Raw genomic sequence first — 15,486 nt, forward strand, 5'->3', positions numbered from 1 at the left:
CTGTTTTGTTCTATCTTTATACCTTTGAATGTCTAGTAACACAGATAATAGTGGCAGAGAGAATAGAGGAGGAAAATGAAATTCTTACCCTAGGCACACAACTTAATGAACCTCTGAATATTTCAGTGATCCAGCAATATCAACCCAACTACTTTTAATTGTGTAGGGTTTTGCTTACTATTTATTATTTTGGTTTAGCTTGTCATTTTTGTTTGGTTTGAACCAGTGGAATTCCTGGTAAGACTTAAAGGCAAAGATCTATGGTTATTCATTCTCCAAATGTCAGATCTGCCAGGGCAGAGAAGACATGCTGGCTGGCTCCTCACCACCTGTGTAGGGAAAGAGCAGGTATACTTAGTTTGGTTGCACTACTCAGGGCCCTAAGGTTGACTTGAGGAAAGTAGTGACTCTTCTTGCATGGACAAGAATTAACCACAATAATCATTGCGTTTTACTGTATTAGGGAAATGTGGAAGGGGTGGTAATCCCCAGACATAGACACACACACTTGCTCATGTCCAACACTTACCACATGACATGCTCAAGAGGGCACCGGTGGGGTTTTCAAGGACTTCAGATCAAAGAAGCCTAAACTGGGTTTTGTAAACCCAGGGAAAATTTCACTTCCCACAAATTCAAATCAGGGCCCTCCTCTTCTCAATACACCAAATCTACATCATGCTTCCCAGGCTCCCCATCATTATTAGTTTATAAAGATTCATTGATATTCAATTAAGTAGTTCTAATGTTCTCAATGCAGCCCTAGACAGTACTTTATGAAAGAATACATCCGCCCTCTGGAGACAGCTGGGGAAGCCAATTAGTCGGGGTAAATTTGCATATCAATCCAGCTGTGGAATGAAGTCAGCCTTGTTCACCAGTCACAATGTGAAGAGCAAAGGGGGGACTCCAAGTGCTCCCTTGTCCTTTATTCCCTCACCTCAAGTGAGCCACAGCCTTCATTAAAATGCTGTGAATAGTGGGAGAGAAAACCCATAAATGCTCCCATTCCCTGCCAAGTATGCACTATCACTTAGAAGCAATTATTAATGGAGAATGTTTAATGCCCTCCCAAAGGTTGGTACTAATTCACATAAATATTGTATCACTTAACAAAGGATATTTGTTTGAGAGTTTGAAAAATTGGGTAGTAATTCTATTGTTGAGTTAAACTTCAGTATAATGAGGTTCCACTTTCTAATGATTCTATTATATAGCAAGGATTCAATTCAATTCAACAAACATTTAATGAGTCACTACTATACTAAGATCCTGCACAAAGTGCTAGAATGTGCAGAAGCATTTTGCTCAGGCACCAACAGTAACTTGCAGAGATCATGAAATCAAAGACCATGACTGTTCGAGTCCCTAAGCTCACTGAGCCCCACCCCAGATACATTCAAAGTTCTGCCACTAGAAGTCTCCCAAGACAACCTTGCAAATCTCTAAGGCTATTTATTATTTCTCCACTGGTTTCCCCTTTCTCAAGCTAAATTGAAGCTCTTCTACCTCTGGCAGCACTCTGGTAGCCCTCTACATCAGTGCAGGCCCTCTGCTGAACACAGTGAAGTTTGTCCTCAACCCCTCTAAGAGTGTATAAGCCAGAACTGAACACAATGCCTGACAAGTCCCTGGTCAGGCTCTCATTCTTCTGTTTCTAGAGGACATACCAATTAATGCAGCTTATAATCAAGATCACCTTTAGCAGTAACAACACACTGCTGAATCACACTGGATTTCCAATGAAAATCCTGAAATGAGCAATATAATGTAAAAAAACCACACAAGATTGTGAATCAGTCAGATTTAGGTTTGTCACACTTGGAATAGTAATTGTTATCTTGTGCAAGTTAATTCACCTCTGTAAACTTCAGTTTCCCCATTTTTCAATATTAATCTTTGTTTTCCATCTTTTGAGAAGGATTATTAGATATTATAAAGAGTATTTTTCAGAGCAAGGTGAGTTCAGGTGGACTGTTAGATAAATTTAACACATTTTTTTATTAATTCAGTAACTTAGCCCGGTTGACTTGAGGTTTAGGATATAAGGAGTTTGTTTAATGAAACACTGATAAACTCTGTAAATGTTTGTCATTATATTTTTATGCAAGAGTCCATCTTGGGCACAGGAGAAGAAGAAAAGACAATGGTCTCTGTTGAATAGGTTGTGTTTATGCTGGGGCAGGCCCTGGGCCAAACACTTGTACTAGAATTATCTCATTTAGTGCTCGCTTCGGCAGCACATATACTAAAATTGGAACGATACAGAGAAGATTAGCATGGCCCCTGCGCAAGGATGACACGCAAATTAGAATTATCTCATTTAATCTTCTGAACAAACTTGTTATCCAGGTTATCCTGTTACCTTGCACTTAAATTTAAACTTTTGATTTTTTTCCTTCTTGCATACATTTTATATATATATATATATACACACACACACACATATATGTATATATATATACACACACATATATATAGAATATATTATATATATTAAATTATATATAATATAAATCAAATATAAAATTAAAGTGAGTCTTCCATTCACAAAATTGAATAAAATATAATATAAAATATATATAAAATATAAATTTTATATATAATATATAAATATATATTTAATATATTGTATTAATTTACAAAATTTATTAATATGAGGTGTTTATAAAATTTATAAATTTATATATTTTTATAAATCTATAAAATTTATTTTAAAATAAGGTATTTTATACATACTGAGGCCCCAGTATGCAAGAATTTGTTTTGCATAAAGGTGTCATTACTAATCTGGAAATGTTACTTATTCCATAAATGGCACTGGATAACTGGTTAACTCTTTGGTACAAAAATGTCTTATTAAAGATGGACCTCACAGGATACTCTAAAACAAATTCTGATTATTTAAGGAGTCTGATGTGCGACCATTAAAAAATAAAATAAATAGGGGTGCCTGGGTGTCTCAGTGGGTTAAAGCCTCTGCCTTCAGCTCAGGTCATGGTCTCAGGGTCCTGGGATTGAGCCCCACATCAGGCTCTCTGCTCAGCTTTCCCCACCCTGCCTGCTTCTCTGTCTACTTGTGATCTCTCTGTCAAATAAATAAATAAAATATTTTTTAAAATAATAAAATAAATAAATGTGTATGTATAAAATGGAAGACTCTGGTTGGGTTATGGACATTGGGGAGGGTATGTGCTATGGTGAGTGCTGTGAAGTGTGTAAACCTGGTGATTCACAGACCTGTACCCCTGGGGAAAAAAATATATTATATGTTTATAAAAAATAAAATTAAAAAAAATAAATAAATAAATAAATAATGGAAGACTCACCTTATTTTTTTATAAATTTTCAAAATTAATATAAAATGTAAAATATATGTAAAATTTATATACAATAAAAATACACCACTCCTTTTTAAATGTTCAGTTCATTGGGATTTACAAAACTATACACTGATGTAATCACCACTACAATTAATATATATAATCTTCCTGTCACTCTCAAATATTGCCTCATGTCCCATTACAGTCAATCTGCCTATCCATACTTCTCAACAGAAGGTTGTTCTGATTCTCTTCACCATAAATTAGATTTACCTGCTCTAGAGTTTCACATAACTGGAATCTATGGTATATACTCTTTCATGTCTGACTTCTGTCACTCAACAAAATGTTTTGGAGATTCATATTCTGTGTATATCAGTAGCACATTTGTTTTTAATGAGTAGTAGCTCACTGTAAGGATATACCATAGTTTATTTATCCAGTCACCTTTGACAGACATGTACTTTTTTTCCAAACTTTGGCTACTATGAATAAGTTGCCATTTTCCTCTATCAAGGTCTTGACGTAAATGGAGTAAGGGAGGGCTCAGGCCAGAAAGGGTTTGATGCACAGTCTGGATGGTGAGAGTCCAAGGTTTTCAAGGGCCAAGATGATGTCAATCACCACCAATCCCATACCAACATAACTTCAGCTATTGAAATGGCTACATTCATTGTTTCAGATTCAGGAATAAATGAACTCCCTAGACAGATCAGAATTATGAGAGACTCAGAAGCCCAGGGTAAGTGGAGTTTGAACAACAAATCCACAGAATACTGTTCATCTTGGATTTTACTCTAGAACAAACAGAAATGGAGAGTCAAGGTGAAAATATCTGTAATTGCATCTTCAATTCATTTCACTTTTTTTCTCACTTATATATTTTTTTGCTGAATAGTTTGACTTTTTTCTAGTTTAACCCAAAAGATGCCTATCCCATGTTCATAGAAGATCTAACCAAATTTTAAAATTTTTTTGACATCCTCTGTAGTTCCATGACTATTGAAAGAGTGACAAGTTTCGTAAAACAAATCCAGAAAAACTAATTATAAGCAGGAAACTCAAAATCATACATGAGTTTAAGAACATCATCCCTGAAAGAAAGATGATCTTTCTTTTTCCAAAGGCATCAAAGTCTGGAACCCAGCAGGAGTTCCATATAAGTGCTGATGACCAGGGGCCCAGAGCAAAGGTTCTGAAATGGGGTGATTTTGTCCCCCAGGTAACAACTAGCAATGTCAGAAAACATGTTTAATGGTTACAACTTGGGCGGGATGCTACTTGCATCCAATGGGTAGAGGCCGAGGATGCTACTAAACATTTTACAATTCAGCAGGCAGTCCTCCACCACACACACACACACACACACACACACACACACACACACACACAAAATTACCTAGCCCCAAAATGTCATGAGTGCTGAGGTCAAGAAACCTTGTTCCAGAGGGATGACTATTCACTCAACAAATCTTCAGTGAGTCACTTACTATGACTCAGCTTGTCACTTACTAGCAGAGTACTCTGGGAAGATCCCTAAGCCAGCGTTTGGCACCTGTAAAATGAGGGAGATGGTAACAACAGCTATGTTACAGGGAAGTGCTTGAGAAGCAGTTTTGCCATTCTCTCACCCTTCAGCTGTGCTGCTTCCCAGGTCTGTGACTTTGAGCATGTTACTTAACCTTTCAGGGCCTTCATTTCTTTATTTATAAAACAGAGCTGTATAAAATGTTGTGAAGGCTCATAGGTCAAGCCACTTGAGCTGGGCTTGAGAAAGGCAGGTTTTTGCCACTATAAGATAAAGCAAAAATGTGCCAGGATGAAAGAAATTATCCTTGTATGGACTTGGGGCTTGGAGAAAGAGAAAGTTGTTCCTCTAGCAGTTTTGATCTCACTCCAACTCTTTTCTGGCTTTCTCTTCTCAGCAATGGTCTGGTGGTAGATGAGTGTGCCAAGGAGCAGATATGCCAGCATTTTGGCAGTTGAGTCTTCCAACTTGTACAGAAACTTAAATGGGGGAAAGCTGTGAAAAGTCACTTGTACCTACAAATTCCTGCCTAAAATATGGGAATGTTTCTAGAAAGAACTGATCCTAAAGACTGTGTGGCACCAATGTGACAGCCAATTCCAATCACCAAATATTATGAAGTCTCTATTACATACTAACCATCTTCTAAAAAGAGGAAACAAAGGGAAGAGAAGGAGAAGAAATCTACACTCAATAAGCACCCACTCTGTCCCAGACACTAGAATAAGGGCTATGTTATCCCATTTGGTCTTCACACACACACACACACAAAAATCCCTATGAAATGTGAATTACTGTATGTACAACTATACCCAATTTTCAGGTGAAAATATAGGTTTGGTGAAATAAATCCTCTGCCAAATTCAGTCAGTGCAAAATCAGAACATACAGCTAATTCTGTGACTCTGGAGGAAGACATGTTCTATCCAGTCATTCTCCTTGTTCTCAAACCATTATGGTCTACAGATATGACCCTGAGGAACTCCCTTCTTCTCTCTCTGGGCCTCAGCTTTTACACATGGAAGGTGATGGTTTGGAACTAGGTCTTCAAAGGGTCCTTCTAACTCTGACTTTTTCTGACTTTACTTAAGTTAAAAGAAAAACCTCTGGCATTGGTGTTCTTTCAGCAATTTGTACAGAAGTCATTCTGACAGAATTCTTCCTTTGGATTTGGCAACCTGGTTAATTTGTAAGTGAAAAGTACTTCCTCCAAGGTAAAGAGGAAAACTGGGAGATTTGTCAATTAACTAAGGGAAATGAGAACAACTCTCTTTTGCCATTGTTTCCAGGACACCTTGTCTCTTCATTTTTCTTCGACTTGTCTGGTAGCTCCTGCTTAGTCTACTCCTCAGACTTGTCCTCCACATGTTCCAAGAAAATATCTAGCTGGGACACCTGGGTGGCTCAGTTGGTTAAGTGACTGCCTTTGGCTCGGGTCATGATCCTGGAGTCTAGGGATAGAGTTCCACATCACATAGGGCCCCCTGCTCAGCGGGGAGTCATCTTCTCCCTCTGACCCTCCCCCCTGCTTGTGCTTTCTCTCTCTCATTCTCTCTCTCAAATGAATTTTAAAAAATCTTTAAAAAAGAAAAGAAAATATCTAGCTATCTAACTATGGAGAAGCCTTTACCAATAAGGAGTTCCCAACTACTAGAAGTGTTCAATCAGAGGTTAAATATCTATGAGAGACATGATACAAGAAATTCCCACAGTAAGTGTTAAGTTCAATTAGACGACTTTTAAATAAAGTTCTTTCCAACTCCAAATTTCATGAGTCTACCAAGTGCTAAATAAAAACTCTGGTCAAAGAAATGCTATAGGAATTCACAGCCAAGAGAAAGTCTCCCTAGTTTTTGTTTGTTTGCTTGTTTGTTTTTTTTTTAAGACTTTATTTATTTGACAGAGATCACAAGTAGGCAGAGAAGCAGGGAGAGAGGAGGGGGGGAAGCAGGCTCCCTGCTGAGCAGAGAACCTGATGTGGAGCTCGATCCCAGGACCATGAGATCATGACCGAGCTGAAGGCAGAGGCTTAACCCACTGGGCCACCCAGATGCACCAGCCCTAGTTTTAAGCTGAGTCTAAGGGAAGCTTGTCGAATCCTAAAAGACATAATAATTAAATGAAATAGATCAATTTCAGTCTATACCAACATAAAAGCTTTCCAAAACTATTGACTATGACTTCTACAATTGCTTTATATGATGGTCCAAAGAATGGATTGGATTTTAAAGCTGAATTACATAAGTGATAAAATACATATCTAGGCAGCCCCTTTGTCAGTAACTCTGGACAGACTGCAAGTTAGGAAGAGTGGACTGAGTAAGCTCCAGAATGCAGGACTCTCTTTCTACTGTTCTGCCATCTTTATGCTTCATGCAAACTGTACAACTCAGGACTCTACAACCTGCCATATGCATCTTTCCAACTCTTAGCCTTTGCCCATGTTATGCCGTCTCTCTGGATTGCCTGTTTCCTTTGCAGAGTAATAAAATTTTGCCCATTCATTTAAAAAAATGCCTGTCTGTCTACATATTAATTATCCTCTTTAACATGTTTGGATAACATTGCCATAAACCATCACCGAGTAATAGGTCAATGGTTATAATGCTACTCTTTTTAATCCAAGAACATCTCTTTTTTTGGTATTGAGATATGATTACCTGAATTTAGGTCTGTCTGAAGGAAAAGAGGGCAGAAATGGAGAGAATCCTCCTGCCCTTTAACCTAAATTCTCAATTCTCAAGTCTGTCCAACACTACACTTCCTACTCCCCTCCACCATCACACAAGAATCTTTTGTTTCTGCAGGTTCCATCTGGAGCCTAAATCTCTATCTTCTTCTACATTTTAAGAATAAATTTCTCTTTGGTGTCAAATAGCTTTTTGCTATTATTTAGAGGTTTAGGTAGAGTTTATATTCAAAATTTTGGTCACATTCCTTCTGAAGTTTTCTTGATAACAGGATTGCCATTTTAAATTTTCAATCATGCTTCTGAAATTTCCCCTTTAAGTTTCAAATTGTTTTTATGTCACCAAACTCTATACTCTGGCCCCTTCAGCTGGTAAGACAGTCAATCTCCACCAGTAGTCATAGTTGTGGGACTTGGCACAGATGGAACTGAGGGTATTATGCTAAGTGAAATAAGTCAGTCAGAGAAAGACAAATACCATATGATTTCACTCATATGTGGAGTTTAAGAAACAAACAGATGCATATAGGGAAAGGGGAGGAGAAATAAAATAAGATGAAAATTGATAGGGAGGCTAACCATAAGAGACGCTGAACTCTAGGAAATAAACTGAGGGTTACTGGAGGGGAGGTGGGTAGGGAGATGGGATAACTGGGAGATGAGCATTAAGGAGGGCACTTGATGGAATGAGCACTGGGTGTTATATGCAACTGATGAATCACTAAATTCTACCCCTAAAACTAATAGTACACTATATATTAAGTAAATTGAATTTAAATAAAGAATAAAAATTTTACATGGCAAATGCACCATAAACAAAATCAAAAGACAACTGCCAAATGTGTAGAAGGTATTTGCAACATATACTAGACAAAGGAATCATAAACCTAAAAATGAAGAACTCAGAAAATGAGGGACATAGAGACAGGGCCAGAGAAGAGCAAGGCAGTTCAATAGAGCTGATACATGGACTGAGTCAAGGAAAGGTACTGTCAACCTAAGGTTAGGAGGAAGATTGGAGGAACAATGTATTTTTATCTGCAATTTATAAAGAGTGGAATAGAAAGGTTGGGAAATGGATACAAAAGTTCTTAAAGTAATCCATCTAAGAGATGATGGTTGTTCAAACCAAGAATTAAGAACAAAAGATGAATTAAATTGTTTTATTTTATTTTATTTATTTATTTGACAGACAGAGATTACAAGTAGACAGAGAGGCAGGCAGAGAGAGAGGAAGGGAAGCAGGCTCCCTGCTGAGCGGGGCTCGATCCCAGGACCCTGAGATCATGACCCGAGCCGAAGGCAGAGGCTTTAACCCACTGAGCCACCCAGGCGCCCCAAAAGATGAATAAATTGTTATTGAAAAGGTGAAGGTACTGGATTGATCAGCTAAATGGACATGGATGAGGTAGGAGTCTTGGATGAAACCTGGGATTTCAATATAGACAATGAGGTACGTGGTAGTGCCAGAGAGAGTATAGAGAACACAAACACTTATTTATTTTTGTTTTAAGTGTAGTTGACACACAACTTCACATTAGTTTCAGGTGTGCAACAGAGAATCCAAACATTTAAATTCTGTCTCAGAATTAAATATGATCCATGTAAATTGTTGAGTCCCATGTTTGGCATATAGAAATTATGAAATGAGGTTAGCTATTGTTGTTATCTTCAGCTAACCTGATTTGATTAATCCTAACAGAATTCACTATGAAGTATTATTTAAAATTGGTATTTGGCATTTCTAAGCAGATGTGATTTCAAATTGTCCAACTTTCCAGCTTTCCGACTCTAAACCAGTTTCTTAACCTTTCTTGGCCTCAATATCCTCTTCTTGAAAATAAGAGAAAATATTATTAATCTTGCAGCGGTTTTTTTTTTAAGAATTTTTTTTAAGATTTTATTTATTTATTTGACAGAGAGAGATCACAAGCAGGCAGAGAGGCAGGCAGAGAGAGAGGAGGAAGCAGGCTCCCTGCTGAGCAGAGAGCCCGATGCGGGGCTCGATGCGGGGCTCGATCCCAGGACCCTGAGATCATGACCTGAGCCGAAGGCAGCGGCTTAACCCACTGAGCCACCCAGGCGCCCCAAACAACTTGAATTTAATCACGGTGAATCATAGCCACTGAAAAAGGCATTTAATTTGACCTGAAATATTTGCACAAGAAAAAATATCAAAGCTCAGGCATGACTTGTGATTAGCAACTCTATAAAAATAACCATTTGAAGTTTTGTAAAATTGAGGGACAAAGGACCAAAAACCCAATAGAAAAGTGTGGAAACTACATAAAGAGATAATAATTCACCCTGAAAAAGAACATAAAAATGCCCCTTAAACATGCGAAAAATATTCAAACTCAGTACATATTAGAGAACTGTTGATGAAAGTATACTGAGATACCACTTGTTACCTAGCAGACAAGCAAAACTAAGAATTATGACAACAGAATCTGTTGATAAGTTTGTGGGGAATCACACATGCTCATACATTGCTGCTGAGAATGCGAATCAGTACAGCACTTCCAGAGGGCAATTGGTAACACCTAATAGAACTTTCCAACACAGAAATTCCGATTTTGAGAACCTATTCTTGAAGATGAACTTAAAACAATCCAAAAATACATATGCACAAGAATGTTCCTGCAGCACAATTTATAACTGCAAAGTATTGGAAGCAACCTACATGTCCACACATAGGAGAGTGCTTGAATAAATGATGTGTAAAAAAGAATGAAGAAGCTCTTCATGAACTGACGTGGAGTGATTTCTATGACATTATACCCAAGTGAAAAAAATTAAAGTGCAGGAGGGTATCAGAATGGCAGTGTAAGGGATTCCAAAAACGTGTTTCTCCATAAAAGCAAGAACATCACAAAAAGGCTCAAAATCAACTTTTTCAGAACTCAGGAAATTAACCTAAGTCCTACAACGATCCAAGGAGAGTTTATTCCAGAAAAATGACTGAATCTTAGGAAGAACTGTGAGGTTTCGTGGTGCTTTAACTTTCCCTAATTCCATTCCTTTCCCTTAGCAAAGCGTACATATTGGGTTATTCTTTTTAAAGAAATTTAAAAATGGACAAAACTGATCTGTGATGATAGACATTAGAAGAGCGGTTAAATTTGGGGAATGTATTGACTGAGTTGGGGCATGAAAATACCTTTTGGGATTATAGAAATGTTCCATATCTTCATCTGGAAGTTAGTGATATAAAAATGCACATATGAGTGAACAGCCATTTAGTCATACACTTCATATGTGTGCATATCATTGTATATAATGTATAGTTTAACTAAAATTTAAAAACCACAATGTGGCTTTAGTGAAGGGTAGACAAATAGACTAATGAGACAGACTAGACAGTCTAGAAAGAAATAGCTAAATGACAGAGAGATGATAGATAATTTTTATTTTTTGATTAACTAATTTATAACAAAGTCTCCACTGCAATTCAATAGGGCAAAGGATGGTCTTTTCAATACATGATGGTGATAAAATGGAAATATGAACCATGACTATATAAAAAAAATTGAACTTTGACTGATACCTTACACCAAACACAAAAAAAATAGCTTAGGATGAAGAATAGACTTAAATGTTAAAGGCAAAACAATAATAATACTAAAAAACTTGGAGAATATTCGTTATATTAATCAGAAATTTCTTAAGCAGGGACGCCTGGGTGGCTCAGTTGGTTAAGCAGCTGCCTTCGGCTCAGGTCATGATCCCAGCGTCCTGGGATCGAGTCCCACATCGGGCTCCTTGCTTGGCGGGGAGCCTGCTTCTCCCTCTGCCTCTGCTTGCCATTCTGTCTGCCTGTGCTCGCTCGCTCTCCTCTCTCTCTGACAAATAAATAAAATCTTTAAAAAAAAAAAAAGAAATTTCTTAAGCACAATGAATAGTCATAAAAGGAAAAACTAATTAAATTAGACTTCATAATATTAAGGACTTTGTCCCTCAAAAAATACAATTAAGAGAGAGAGAGAAGGCAAACCACAGACAAAGAGAAGATATTCATGAAATATATATATATATATACATATATATATATATATATATATATATATATATATATATATCCAGAATATATAAAGAATTTCTTTTACTGCCAATAAGAAGACAGAAACCTCAAATTTAAAATAGCCAAAATGTTTGTTCACACCCTTCACTAAAGAAGATACATGATCACATCAATGATCGTGTGAAAGATGGTCAACATTATTAATCATTAAAAAAATGCAAATTGGGGCGCCTGGGTGGCTCAGTGGGTTAAAGCCTCTGCCTTCAGCTCGGGTCGTGGTCCCAGGGTCTTGGGATCAAGCCCCACATAGGGCTCTCTGCTCAGCAGGGAGCCTGCTTCCTCCTCTCTCTCGCTCTCTCTACTTGTAATCTCTGTCAAATAAATAAAATCTTTTAAAAAAATGCAAATTGAAAATATAATGGTATAGCACTGGACACTAGAATAACTAAAATTAAAAGGCTGAGATTACTGAAAGTTGGCAAGAATGCAGAGCACCTCAAACATATACATTGCTGGTGCCAATGTAAATTGTCAAATCCTTTAGAAAAATATTTGGCAGTGTGTACTAAAACTAAATACACGTATAATCATGACTCAGCAATTCCAAACCTAGGTACATTACCAAAAGCAATGAATCCATATGTGTACCAAAAGGCATGTACAAGAATGTTCATAATAGCTTTCTTCATAGCAGCCCCAACCCAAAAAAATAGCCCAAATATTCATCTGTAGTAGAATGGATTTTAAAAATTGTTATATTCAATATGATGGAATCATACACAGCAATGAAAAAGAGCGTACTTCTACCAAAAGCAATGCATAAATATCACAGGCAAATTTGTAAGCAGAAAAGCCAGATACAAAGAGAACATACTAATGCTGCCATTTAAATGGAGTTGAAGAGCCAGCAAAATTAATTTAGCATAATGGCACCCTCTACGTGCTAGAAATGTTTTATATCTTGATTTCTGTGGTGGTTACACAGATGCAAACATACTTAAAAATTCATTGAGCTCTACACTGAAGATTGTGTAATTTACTCTATGTAAAATTGTATCTTAACATAAAATAAAATTGACATGTATAAAAATGTTGATAGGAACATTTTTTATAATAGCCCCAAATTGGAAACAACCCAAATGTTCATCAATAGTCCGTCTACAAAATCACTAAATAAATTGTGGTATATTCATCCTGTAGATTACTAATATAAAAATGAAACAAAAGCACTCAAACTACTGACGCATACAAAAACGTGAATGAATTTCAAAGACATAATATGGAGCAAAAGAAGCCAGACTAATATATGATTCATGAATTCTATTCCTAGATATATATCCCAAATAATTGAAAACAGGAAATTAAACAAATACTTGAAAATCGATGTTCACAGCAGCACTATTCACAATAGCCAAAAGGTGGAAACAGTCTGCCAATGGATGAATGAACTAACAGAACATGATGTAGCCATACAATGGAATATTATTCAGCTATAAAAAATAAAGTGCTGATACCTGCTATGATATTGCTGAACCTTGAAGACATTATATTCAGTGAAAGAAGCCAGACGGAAAAGGACAAATATTGTGTGATTTCATCTATATGAGATTCCTAGAATAGGCAAATTCATAGAGACAGAAATTAGACTAGAGGTCACCAGGAGTTGGAGAGGGGTTAATAAGGAATTATTATTTAATGGCTGCACAGTTTATGTTTCAGGTGATGGGTGATAGTCACACAATGCTGTGAATGTACTTAATGCCCTGAATTATATACTTAAAAATGATTAAATGGTTAATTTTATGTTATATACATTTTATCACAATTAGAAAAAATAAGAAACTGTATACAATAGAATATATACTGTATACTTCTTTTTATATGAAGTCCTAGAAAAGATAGAATTAATGTATGGAGATAAAGGTCAAGATAATGGCTGCTTTTGTATGAAGTATTGACTTAAAGAAGGCAAAATGCAGCCTTCTAGAAGACTATCTATATCTTCCTCAGAGTGGTATTTACACAGATGTATACGTACATAAAAATTTGTCAAGCTGTCACCTTACAGTATGCACAATTCATTTCCATTAAAGAGGAAAAAAGTAGAAACTGGAGGAAACTGTTATTTAAATAGTCACAATGGCTGTGGCAAATCAGAGGCTTCTTGACTTTTGGGAAAGGAGAGGGACAGGATAAAGGAGGGAGGGGCAGAGAGAAAACTCCTAGCTCTGTGCTTAACCTACAGCTTGTTCTTGTGGTGGAGGGTGATTTTAGGGGTGGAAGTAAGGCCTATGGGCAGGTGAGCAGAGTGTCCACAGCAGCCTCTTCATGAGACTCTGTGAGACTTTGGGCATAAGCAGTGTTTCTTCAGGCACTTCAGAGTAGAGTGTGGGACAAAGTTGTAAAAAGTATGGATGGCTTTCTCTTTCCTCCCTTTTCCTTTCAGAAGCCTGTACCCCTTTGAGCCACCTGGAGAATAGTAGTAGGGTTTTCAGGAATATTGGCAAAAATTTTGCACAGGTAGTCAGCCTGAGGTCCAGCAGTCATTCTGATGGGGCTCAAACCACTGTGATTTGGGCATGAAAATTTAAGATGACCTCAGCTTATACTCACAGTCTGGCTAAACCTGGATAGAACAACTACATGTATATAACTCTATGTATATGTATATACACATGTTAAAGTGTACATATTTTCTAAACAAAGTTGATATCCTACAGTGTATGATTTTGAATCCACTTTTATTTTTACAGAGCACTTTATTTGGGGCATTTCCTTGTCATTAGAGATTCTTTTGAGACTGTGTTCCTGAGGTCAGGGAACCTTGCCCAGTGGCTGGGGTCTTGTCACCCATCTTGCAGCCAGAAAGGAAACCACCTGTCCTCCTGTGTCCCACTACTGTGCCTCCCCTCACAGGTTCTTGAGCTCTGTTTCTCGGTCCCAGCAGCCTCTGGGGTTGTGACATTATTGGAGTCTGGCTTCATGCCTTCCATGGGTGTAAAAAAAAATAATGTTTTCAGAAGCCATGGCAGACAAGGCCCAGGAGTCTAAGAACAGGCAGGTCAGATCACCCATTGTCACCACACACACCAAACCTCCACCCCAACCAGACCACAGTTTGCCAAGCCAAGAAACTGGGGGAAGAGTGGTCATTTGACTTGCTGTGGAATATAGCAAGCTCATAGAAAGGCTAGAACATGTACCCAGGTCTTCTGATCCAAGGTCAATGCTTTTCCACCCACCTCCCAACCCTCCCCACAAGGAATCTAGTGGAGGAAGTAAATTTATTAACAAATCACACACCAAAGCCACAAAAACACTTTTATTTAATTGCTACCACAAGTACAGAATCAAATTAAGGCAGTATAATACATTTCCACTTATCCTTACAAGCTTTTATAAACTTAACTTTATGTGTTAGTTTGAATCAATAGTTGAAATTTGTATTAAACAATTTTTTCTTCACTTCTAGACAAAAGTCATTTCCTGGGCTGTCGGGTGTGCTGATACAAGACATGTACAACTTAATGTTGTGGATGACAGAACCTCAGCCAAAGGTAATGGGACTGGCTGGTGTGGCATCTTTTCCTCCTGCCTCCCTCCCCTATTACCTTGAATTTCCTTCTGAATGAAAAAGGAAAATGTAAAAATTGATTATGTAGAAATACCAGGTTGTCTAAAAAAATCTCTGAGGTAAAGAGTAGGATTGAATTATAATATTAACTACATGACTACAATTGATCCTAGTGACTACAAATTTAGATTTTAGGAGAAGAAACTAGTTTATGAATGGATTTGTTTCTCTGGAACTAAATGAAAGAAAATTCTGGCGAATGCTTAAAAAGGTAAGTGACTACAAGGTAAAAACATCTCATCATTTGCATTCATGTTGGACTATAAAAATCAGCACCAATATTTGAATTTT

The 15,486-nt window shown here is 37.2% G+C and overlaps 1 non-coding gene across 1 annotated transcript; it reads left to right on the forward strand.

The window, feature by feature from the left end:
- Positions 1–2,224: 2,224 nt before the first annotated feature.
- LOC125092485 (U6 spliceosomal RNA) lies at positions 2,225–2,331 on the forward strand. The gene has a single exon (XR_007124947.1). It is a non-coding gene; the product is annotated as a U6 spliceosomal RNA (small nuclear RNA).
- Positions 2,332–15,486: the final 13,155 nt, after the last annotated feature.

Source organism: Lutra lutra, chromosome X (genome assembly GCF_902655055.1).
Source record: "Lutra lutra chromosome X, mLutLut1.2, whole genome shotgun sequence".
NCBI classification, from domain to species: Eukaryota; Metazoa; Chordata; class Mammalia; order Carnivora; family Mustelidae; genus Lutra; species Lutra lutra.